This window comes from Mauremys reevesii, linkage group 11, assembly GCF_016161935.1.
Source record: "Mauremys reevesii isolate NIE-2019 linkage group 11, ASM1616193v1, whole genome shotgun sequence".
Classification (NCBI taxonomy): domain Eukaryota; kingdom Metazoa; phylum Chordata; order Testudines; family Geoemydidae; genus Mauremys; species Mauremys reevesii.
Window position 1 is genome coordinate 29,095,994 of NC_052633.1, and position 10,858 is coordinate 29,106,851.

Below are 10,858 nucleotides of genomic sequence, written 5' to 3' on the forward strand. Positions count from 1 at the left end.
AAGCATGACACAGTGTGAGTAGCTTAAGGCTAACTCACCACTCTTTGTACTAAATAAGCATCCCCTACCTGAGCCAAAGGGATGAGATAATTGGTTAGGTAACAGGTGATTAAACAAGCAACAAGAGGATTCAACTCCTCAGCTGAGGATGGTTGAAAGGGGGCGGGGAGGAGGGAAGGCTGGAAGGAAGAGCAAAGGAGCCCAAAATCTAATCTGTCTCCCCCTCCTGTCCTGTGCCTTGGTTGTAAGTAAAAGTTTGTGGAACCGCTGAATGCTGTGAGGAACAAACACTTGTAAAGCATGTTGTAAATAAAGCCCATAGTGTTGAACTTGCCACTGGTGTGTGTGAGGACTGTTGGTAGGAGGGAATCCAGGGTGAGGGAATGGAAAGATAGAACACAAATTGCGAGTGAGCACTTATTCCGGCAATACGCAGAATCCTGCCTGAATTTACAAGGTAGTAAATATAGAAAATCCTGACTACTCCCCTGCTAGTAGTCTCATTCTCAACAGATATGTATGTTTCATGTAGCACAGAGATATCACCAAAGAGAAGCAAACAAACTCCCAGTTGCTTTATTAAATCAACTTGGGAAGTATCAATGGCCATGACCTAACAAAGAAACAAATATAAAAATATTCTGTGGTAGATTTTAACACAGATGTATTGGAACAGGTCATAGCCTATTGCAGCTCTGTAGGTAAGACACAGTAAAAGTAAAGCAAAGGTGGAATGATCATATTAGTCTGACCACATTACCACATGGTAGTGCACTGAAGGCTGTATTTACAGCTTCCAGAAAAAGTTCAGTGCCAGACCTGCAAATACTGGTTCTTTCACATCTCCCTCCAGCTTTAGGGCTTTATCCTCCTTCCACTCAATTAATGGTAAAACTCCAATAGGAAGTGGCTCCCAGATAGGACTGTGTTTTATCATCAATATTACAATTTATTTAACTTAGGAAAACTTTGATGATCACTTACCAAAGAAAAATGACAAGCTAAAGCCCTGGACCTGCAAAGACTATGAAGGTGCCTAACTTTATGCATTAACTTCAAATTCTACCAAACACAGTCAGTAAAAAAGGTAAGTTACACACAATATACAAAGGCAGAATAATATGCACACACAGGTTGTCCTATAACAAGTCAACATACTACATTTAGCATAGTGGCGTCAGGGATAGTATAGTTCTTTGGTATTCTACGTCTAGGAAAATATTGTGGTTTCTCAGATGCCGCTGTGTGGTAAACATTGGCATCTCCTGATAGTTTAATCAATCCATGCATATGCATTAAGTAGTATGCATGCTGAAGATTATGTAAGGATTGTATGTTTTAGAACTGTGCTTTATTTGGACTACCCTTGTTTCTTTGGGTTACATTTCACGCATCAGGAGGCAATTTTAGACCCCAGTTCTTCAAAGACTTACCCATGGGCCTGCATACCTTTATGCTTTGTGAGTATCCTAGCCTCAAATACGCAAGTGCTCTGCTGGAACTGAAAACTCTCCTCAGCAACAGTTCATACCAAAAGCAACCAGATAGCCAATAGCATAAGAAGCACTTTTCCTTGGAAGCTTTTTAACACTCCATGTTTCTTACATGTATACATAACATAACTTGTGCATGCAATTTCTCTGAAAGCTTTAGCAGCTGTTTTCAGCTTACACTGGATTCCCGTTTCATTCTGTTAATTAGTTTTATCTCCCTATTTGGACACTTTTCCAACCATGAAAGTTTTTCATTCTTTTTTTAAAAAAAAAGATTCAGCTGCTACATTCTTCCAGGCAACATAAGTTCACTCTCTGACTCCCAATAGGCTTAATCAATATTCACATTAGTATCATGCTCCCATAATGGAACTAAGGTTTCTGAAATTATATTGGCTTTGGAGATAACTTGAACCAGTTTAGAAACCTCTAAGCATGGGATCCATGGGCCAGTTTTACAGCCTGATATTCAGACAAAGCTTTCATTGAAATGAATTAGTGTGAGGGATAAAGAAGGGCAAAGAGACTTCACAAAGCCTCCAGTACTCTCTGTACAGTACCCTTAGCTAATACTGTTGGATCCCTGCGGTTGGGGGGAGTTTGTGTGATTTGATGGAGTGCAGTGGTATTTTGTAAATACATAGCTTGTGTTCAAATCTCACAAAAGGAATGGGACTCACACATGGAATGGGCATGTCCAATATTAAATTTATTAGCTAATGCAAATATAAGTGCTCGTTTACAGCTCCGATCTCTTTTCTGAGAATTTATATAGCCATCCCTGCACCCAATCTCTTCCCCACAGAACCTTCATTCCTCACCAGTTCCTTAACTTACCCCAATAAGCCCCTATCTCTCCACTTCATACTTTGTCTTCCACAGAGCCTTTATCCGCTCATCCCAGAATCTTGGGACGGTAGATCGCTGTCAACCCTCGATGATAGGGTGAACCGGGACACCCCTATCTTCAGTCTTTGGGTGGAAGTGTTGGCAAATTCACACTCTCTGAAGTGGGGCATGCTCTTGCCTGCCCTCCAGTTTGTCAGCAGCAGGGTTGGGGACAGTCATGCTCCCATTGCTGGCTGGCCGGCTGATTGGGTGGTTGTTAAGTCATTCTAAGTGAAGTCTGAGATGCTCCAGAAAGCACAGGGGTAAGGATGGGATTTTATTCCTGTTAACAAAATAATGCCAATGTCATTGATAGTATAATAATAGCAGGAACCACACCCATCACCCCACTGGGCACTGCCCAGGAATTAAGCTCACAGATGTCTGGATATATATAAGGATGTATCCACAAGGGAACTGGATGTCAAATTACCCACAAATCTACAGTAATAATTTGCATGTTGCTAGAAATTTGGGAAATAAAAAAAAAAGGGAAATCTCCATGTAATGTACAAAGAACAACCACATTTAGGAACTATGTTCTAGATGAGGGAGAATATCCAAACCTGTCTGAATCTGAATAATGTTGGTTTGGCTCAGGATTGGATTTTGCTTTTATTTGCCCTAATTAATTTGTTCATCCTTATTTATTATGCTTTCCATTTCTATTTACAATTAACATGCTTTGTTAGGCTTATTTTCCTGATTAACTTTTATTGTCCATTAGGAATAAATTGTTACATACATAAATATCTCTGAAACTGGGCTCCACAAATTTCAGCCCATCAGAAGCGCAAGTCAGTTTCTGCAGAACATATGCTTTCATTTTTTAAAATGTAAGCTTCTGGCCCTTACCAAAAAGAATGTGAATGTGAGCCATTGTAGCACAGTTTTAATCTGGGAAGCTGATGGCCTGAAATAATGGATCTGAGGTGGTATGTACAGGTCTTATTCATCTAAATGGAGTATGGACTATTTTACTGCTGATTATATTAGCTTCAAACTTTATTCCCTTAATGTGTTCAAAACGTTGGTTGTTTACAGGTGCATTTTTAGATCACCTTGAAGCTAAAGCCGAAGTTCTCTAGAGCTTGTCTCACAATGCTTCAATACCCATTTTGTGAAGGAAGCCCTTTGGATTTCCATAAATGCTTGCTAGAGTTATAAGAAAAGGCAGCTAATCTGAACATATCCCCATGATCAACTAGCAGACTTGGACTTGCATTCTGAAGTGCACATGGCCACCTCTAAGATATAGCTGGATCTCAGGAAGTTGACTTTAGTCTTTTCATGAACACTCCACACCTTGAAATCTTCAAAGCATATTGTGTCTGCATTATGTGAACTGCTGCATGCTGTGTATTTATTTTTCATTAAAATTCTGTGTAAATGTAGATACAGTTTAGGGGTAGCCTTTGGGCTTCTACCATGTTGTCAATGCAGTCCCCAGTACAGAAAAAGTTGTGATCTAAAGTAAAAAAACAAACAAAAAAATTAATGCAGCTCTATAAAATAGGGTGGACTTATACCTCAATGTAAGTATATTATACCCTAAGCCTCCAAATTACATTACATTTAGAACATCCAAATCTGTGGATCCATCTAACCACAACTTTATTTATAAACCACACAGCACAACTAATAAATAAGGCTAATTTCAAAGTGATTTTGGGGTGAGTACCAGAACATATTCCAATGAATATCAAGCGTTACTGATATGTTTTGGGATCTGATGGCCCTTAGCTGTCTATGAACAGGAATTGCTGCTGGGGAGGGGAAGGGAAGGAAAGAAGTACAATTTGAGCCTTTTCAGGTAAATATAATTAATCAGATCGATATATCTGGAATCTTCCTATCCAGTCTCAGTATTGCAGTATTGATTATAGATTCAGAGCACTCGAATAACTCTAGAAACCTATACTATAATATTTACTTGCCTAAATATGGATTTGGGAGCCTAACTTTAGGCATCCAGATTTAAAATGTTGGCCTTAATATTTTTTTAATGCAAAAGTTTAGGTTTTGGAAAGAGATTGTAGCCACCAGGGGAAAGTACTGGCTGGCACAAAGAACTGGTCCAAACTGACCTTTGGCTTTAAAAGCCCTCTCACCCAGTGCAATACCATCAGGGTTGCAAGCTTTAATTGCAGGCCAGAGACACTCCATTTGGGCTTTGTGTCAAAATCCCCCTGCACCACAAGACATCCCAGAAGTCTGGAAGAATTCCCTTTGTGCCTTCATAATCCCACAGCTCACAAACTTGATTCACATATCCTGCATCTTAGCATCTGCTGATTGCTCCTCTAATGTTGTTTGCTAAAGCTACCAATTGAGTTTACTCGCCATTCATCATTTTGTATACCTCTATCATGTCCTGTCTTATTTGTCTTCTCTCTAAACAGTTTGTGTTTTCAATCCCTCCTCGTGTGAAGTCTTTCCAAGACTCTACTCATTTTTTCTTATCCATTTCTGAACTCTTCTATAACTTGCTTTAAGATAAGGTGGCCAGATTTGAAAATGGAATGGAAGGTTAGAGTGTACAAATGACTTATATAATAGAAAATATTTGTTGAAGTTGCCAACAACAAAAAGGGGGGATTAGCAGGAAAAGCAGCATCAAAGCATACACAGAGAGAGTGCCTGGGTTTCAGATCTTCTTTCCTACTTCCAGGCACTGCTTTCGGCTGATGTGCTGGTGTCTTATCTCCAGCCCAAACACATTAATATCCTTTTTGTAAGAACATTTGATTTGTCCATCTTTCAAAACTCATACTAGGTTGGTTATGTGGTCCTGGGAGATACGCAAATAAGTCTCCCCGCCCCTTCTTTTCAGGGCTTGTCTGCACAGGGAAATTGACTGACATAGCTACAGTAGAATAATTATTCTGGAATAAAGTCACAGGGGAGTTATACCAGGATAGCTGCAGCAGAATAACTGGTCAATTTCCCTATGTAGACAAGCCCTTATTCAGCGTCAATCTATTTGGGGTCCTTTTGCTAACAAAAAGGGAACCATGTTAACCTATTACAAAAGATCTTCAGCCTTTGAGACAATAGGTTAAACCGTTTGTTAACTGAACTTTTAAGCTGAAACATGAAAAGATGTGGGCACTGAACATGAGAGTTGTTTGATTAGCTTCTTAACCATTTTTTTACCATTTTGAGAATCCCTTTATTTTTAGGGGGCTTTCTTTGTTTGTAATTTGACGCACATTTTGATTTTTAATGCTACCTAGTTGTAAAGTCCAAAAGGTAGATATAGGCTAAACTCAGAATATTTGCTAAATTCTTCTCTCTTGTTGGGACCAACTCAAAAGTTATCCATGAATAATCATGAGAAATATAATTGCATTCCAAAACCCATTTAAAATTTGACTGAGATGAATTTAAGTTGCCAGTAAGGTATAATGATGTTAACAGAAATAGATACATGCTTAATACCCAAGGCCAAAAGAAGGAAAGGTTCTGCGACTGGACTGTGAATGGTATGAACTATTTGTGCAGCATCTGCACTTTTCTTTAATCTAGCAGTTACTGTGAAGTCTTTCAACTACTCAGAAATATTTCTTTACATATTTCCTTTAAAATCCTTAGAATAAAGCTAAAAAGAGCCTTAATTTTAGTGAACATGCAACAACCAGGGAGGGCTGACCAGGGCACAGAGTCTAAATATTGAACATAATGTACCATATTTATATGATGATTAGCTCTTTAAGATCTCATCCTTATTTAATGCAAATTTACAAGCTTTGTAATAACTATACAAAGAAGAAGTACAGAGTGTATTGCTGAGATTGTAACATCTGTGCTTTTTTATTTTATGTTGACAGCATCTTGAGTGAAACAGAAGATCTGCCAACCACAGTGCTGACATAGATATTCTGCATCCATCTTCCATGCTTTAATAAATCAACAATGTCAGAGGAATTTCAAGCAGGATCATTAATATGATTCACTTGTATAGATTGGTAATGAGGATGAAATGTGGAGAGAATGCAGTACCTAATTAATTTACTACTCAAAATTAATTATCATTCTTGATCATGTTTTCCCCCCCAGACAAAAACTTTTCTATTAAACTCTGTTTATACTCAGATTATACTTATTTTCCACATTTTACTATGCAGGAAACAAATATCAGAATATAGAGCCTCTTATATATTAGACAATATCAAATCCTGTTCACCTTACTTATGCTAACAGTTCCACTGAAGTCCTCTGAAGTAGGTGGAATTTGTTTGAGTAAGGGGGAGGTAGCATTTTTGTATTGTTTTCTGGAAAATGCTTAAAAGAAAGTGTTGATGGGTGTGTACCCCGGAGTGGCAGTGAAAGGGTTAACTGGAACTAGAGAGCAACCCTCGTCCAGCCCTAATCTTCTATGATTCTATGGTGATTCCTCACAATAGGGGAGAAGCTGAGTCTCCAGGAAGAAAGCTCTGGGAGGTGTTCCTTTGTACAAGAACTCTGCAGATCCCAGAAAAGGGCCTAGAAGAGACAGGCTACTGCAGGAAGTAGCCTTCCAGGGAGGCAGCAGAAGAGAGAAGCAGAGCTTAGCAGCTTGCCCCATAGGGTGCCTTGGCTGGAACTCAGAGTAAAGGGACAGCCTGTGCTCCTGTGCTGGCCACCAAGGAAGATGGTGTTAAACCCCTCCTGATACAAGGGCAAAGGTATGTGAAGATGACTGGTCCCAGGGTCGGGGCTGAAAGTCTGGAATAAGGTTTTAAACAATAGTGTCTGGGACTTTCTGTCCCACCAGAAGAGGTGGAAATGAACGTGACCAGGCCCGAGGGCCAAGTCATGAGAAAAAGCAGACCACTGCAGAATGCCCCAGAGGAGGAGAGCCTGCTATGCCATGCCCTGTTATGAGAGGGCATGCTGGCCAGTCAGCCCATTTCTCTACAAAAGTGTTGCTGTTTTTTTTTAAATTAAAGTAGCTTGTTTGCACTTTATGTTAAGAATCTGTTTATAAAAGGCTGATAAAGGGTTTATAAATGTTTAATGTATGTTATAAACATGTTAGAAACATGAATAGTGTGTAAAAGTTAGAAGCTGTTATAAATTATTGTAAGCAGAGTCAGGATGAGCTCTACCCTGACATCTGGTGGTGAATTGTGGTGAGTTGTGGAAAAGAACTTCAGGGGCTGGTCTTGTTTGCATAGGCACACCCACCCCGTGTAAGATGAGCCCACAGCCACCCAAATGGTCACGGTGGCTGCTGTGGGATCCCCAGTTTCTCTGTTATTGGGGCAGGAGGAATAAAGTGTTGTTACCCTGATTATTTGAATTAAGGCTAGTGGAACTGTTTTATGACAGAGGGAGTGACCATCAACTAAGTAGCACTCACTAGACAAGGGACATGGGTTCCAAAACCCAGTGAATTGAGAGAGGATGGGGGGTAGGTATTTGTACCTGGTGGGATGGGCCCCCTTTGAGGGTTTGAAACACCAATTGCATGTCCTTCTCTCCCCACTGTTGAATAGCAGAGCTAATTTGATTCTATTAAGAGTCTAGTTACAGACTGCTGTGCTGAATTCACTTTGGCCCAATGGCACACCAGCACTGGGGCTCCCCTACTACAAGTTGAAGTCATTGAAGAGCTAAAATTACTAAGAGCTGAGATCACTGAGTGCTGTGTTAACTAGTGGGGGAGCCTGAAGATATATTGCTAAGCAGCTGGCAGAGCGGAACAATTTGTGGGATGGTTGGAGCGGCCCACGGGATGGCGAGTGGAGTGAAGCGAGGTGGAGTGGGGCAGAGCGGAGCAGTTCGTGGGACAGCTGGTGGAGTGGAGCGGCTCGGGGTGAAGGCTGCAGCAGAACCTCACAGAGAGGTGGGGCAATCGGCCTCAGACCACGTAAGGTGCCCCTTAACACCCCGTGTGGCCCTTCCCTCCCCCCCCCCCCCCGCATTTCCACCCAGGCTGGTGGGGTAAAACTCTGCTGATAAACTTTTCAACTCGGGGGCTGCACTGATCAGGGACAGAGACTTTTGGGTTGTTGGACTCAAGAGACAGGGCAGTCTGTAGTTTGAGCCTGCATCACACATGAATGTACACAAGCCAGCTTGTTCTGATTGATTTTCAATTGAAATATTTGTTTTTTTTTCCCCAAGGATTTGCAGAATGGATGCAGTTTCTGTGGAGGATAGCTATTAAATTCAAATAAGTCTTTTTATGTCAGTGTTTTCATTCCCTTTTGAACAGGATATGCTTTAATATAAATATGTAGCTTATCAGATGTTTAATACTTCCAAAGGAACCACACAGTGAGAAACAGGTTGAAATTCATAAACACCTGACATGATTTAATGGATTCCTTTCCTCCTCCCACCTGTTTTAGTCCTGGCGTCCTTCCCCACTGCTTTGCATTCTGTCTCACTTCTCCTTGTGCCCCCACTCTCTTCTCTGACAGGCCCCTGCATCCTTCAGAGCTAGGTAAGCATTTCAGCATTTTTCACCTGATGGATGGGGGATTTCCAAAGCTGCTAATTCAGCAGTGAAGCGAGGGGTGTGAGATGAGCTGTCTTTAATTGTCCATTAAAGATGAGTTTACAGGATTTGTAAAATCATGCAGAAGGTTAGAGACTGCAAAGTACTTTCACGATTCCAGGTGAAAGCCAGAGCTCTCCACATAAGTGTAGTACAATTACACAGGAAAAATCTGCAAGTGAACGCCAAACCGAGGGAGGTCTCTCAAATTAGATATAAAATATCTTTGTGTATGGCCTCCTCCCCCAGCTCCCCTAGGGTAAAATCCTGGCCCCACTTAAGTCAATGAAAGTCTTGCCACTGATATGAGTGGGACCAGGATTTCAGCTTGGTATTGTCATTATAAAATTAATATTAGAAATGGGGAATCCTACAACTGAGGATTTTAGGAATTTTGAAACCCATTAATGACTCCCAGATCATTGTAATCTTCTGTCCTTCATTCTGAGCAATCTCAGAAATTGGGTCAGTGTGAGGTTGACAGCTAGTTTTTCACTTTACCACCAATATCTTCAATCCAATATCTTCAATCCAATCCAATCAAAAGGAGTTTGAGACATTATTTGGCTTTATGTAAGTGGATAGATTTTAGAAGAGGCATTCTAGCTAACACCCCCCAGCTCCGTTTGTTAGGTGCTTAATATTGTTTTCGGAGACTACCTTTTGCATTTGGGAAAGTATGTCAAGACTCGCTATTGCTGACTCTCTTGGATTAAATTCCCCAAAGTGATCTTAACCCAGATTCTGACACTGGTGTCCTCAGTTCTGCCTGTGCAATGGATTGTGGCTGAGATTTTTGAAAGGAGCCCAAGGGAGTTAGATGCCCAACTCCAACTGAATTTCACTGGGAGTTGGGTGCTTGATTCCTTTGGGTTCCTCTGAAAATCTATCTGCAGGTGCAAACTATGTACACAGAGTGACCACCCAACTAGTTAGTGAGCACACACAAGCATACATGGGTGTAGTTTTTAAAGGCCATATTTGAAAGTGTGATTACAGTGTCACTTTATTCCCCTTATTTATTGCCATCCCCCGTCCTTGTATCCTTTAGTTGTCATTTCTATCTTTTTGTTCATAATGGGTCTGTTCCATAGCCCACTGGAATCAATGGGGTTCTTTTCACTTATTCCAGTGGTCCTTGCATCAAGATCAAAGGGCTTTTATATTGAAGGTATATTGAAGGTTTTGGTTCAATATGAAGATAACAAATGAACATCTTTAAGAAGACAGAATTAGGAACCATTGTCACGAATAGACCTGATTTGGGGGGATAGGAGGAAGATAAAATGTTTCACAAAAATATTCATGAAAAAACTGACCCTTTTTAAATGAGAAAATGCTGAATGTCAAAATTTTCTGGCAAGCTCCAGTCATAATTGTGCAGTCTACTTTTTTTTTTATATATAGTGATTCTTTACTGCACTAACTGCCAGTCAGTGATCTTAACTTTTTAGGATCACAGGCCAGAATGTGACCATACTTTGCAAGATAAAAGTGCTTTGAAATGTTGGAAAATGAAGAACAAATATTTGGTTTGTAACCTGGGCAAAGTTCCTAATAAAAAGTGTAAGGGCTTGTATACACACTACAGCAATGTGCACTGGGGGGGGGGGTGATTTCTAAAGCGTACTGATGTGTTGTGCAATAATTGGCCCATGAAGACCCTGCTGATGCAAATTAAAAGTTCCCTAGTGCACGTTAACACAGTGTTAGTGTTCAGTTTGCATCAGCAGGGTCTAAATGGGCCAGTTACTGCACAACACATCATTATGCTTTAGAAATCCCCCACCCCTCAGTGCACATCACTGCAGTATGTTAAGGGAAGAATTAAGATCTAATTCAGGATATTTTTCTTAACAAGAGCTTTCGCCAATTAATTCAAGACATCACATGACTGATATTTACTGTAGCACTGGGGCTATTAACATTTAATGATGCTCCTATTCAGCATACTTTGTCAAGGCACATGTGTGGATATGTTTGGGACAAA

The 10,858-nt window shown here is 40.5% G+C and overlaps 1 protein-coding gene across 3 annotated transcripts in view; it reads left to right on the forward strand.

Annotated features, from left to right (window-relative positions):
• LOC120374286 overlaps positions 1 to 7,265 on the forward strand; it is a 140,870-nt gene extending 133,605 nt beyond the window's left edge. The window contains exons 4-6 of one of the 3 annotated variants that reach the window (XR_005585981.1): positions 963 to 1,087; positions 6,212 to 6,349; positions 6,788 to 7,265. The gene's annotated coding sequence lies outside the window, so the exon portion shown is untranslated. Of the gene's footprint in view, positions 1 to 962; positions 1,088 to 6,211; positions 6,476 to 6,787 lie in introns of those variants that run through there. The other 2 variants (XR_005585980.1, XR_005585982.1) reach the window with 2 other exon arrangements.
• Positions 7,266 to 10,858: the final 3,593 nt, after the last annotated feature.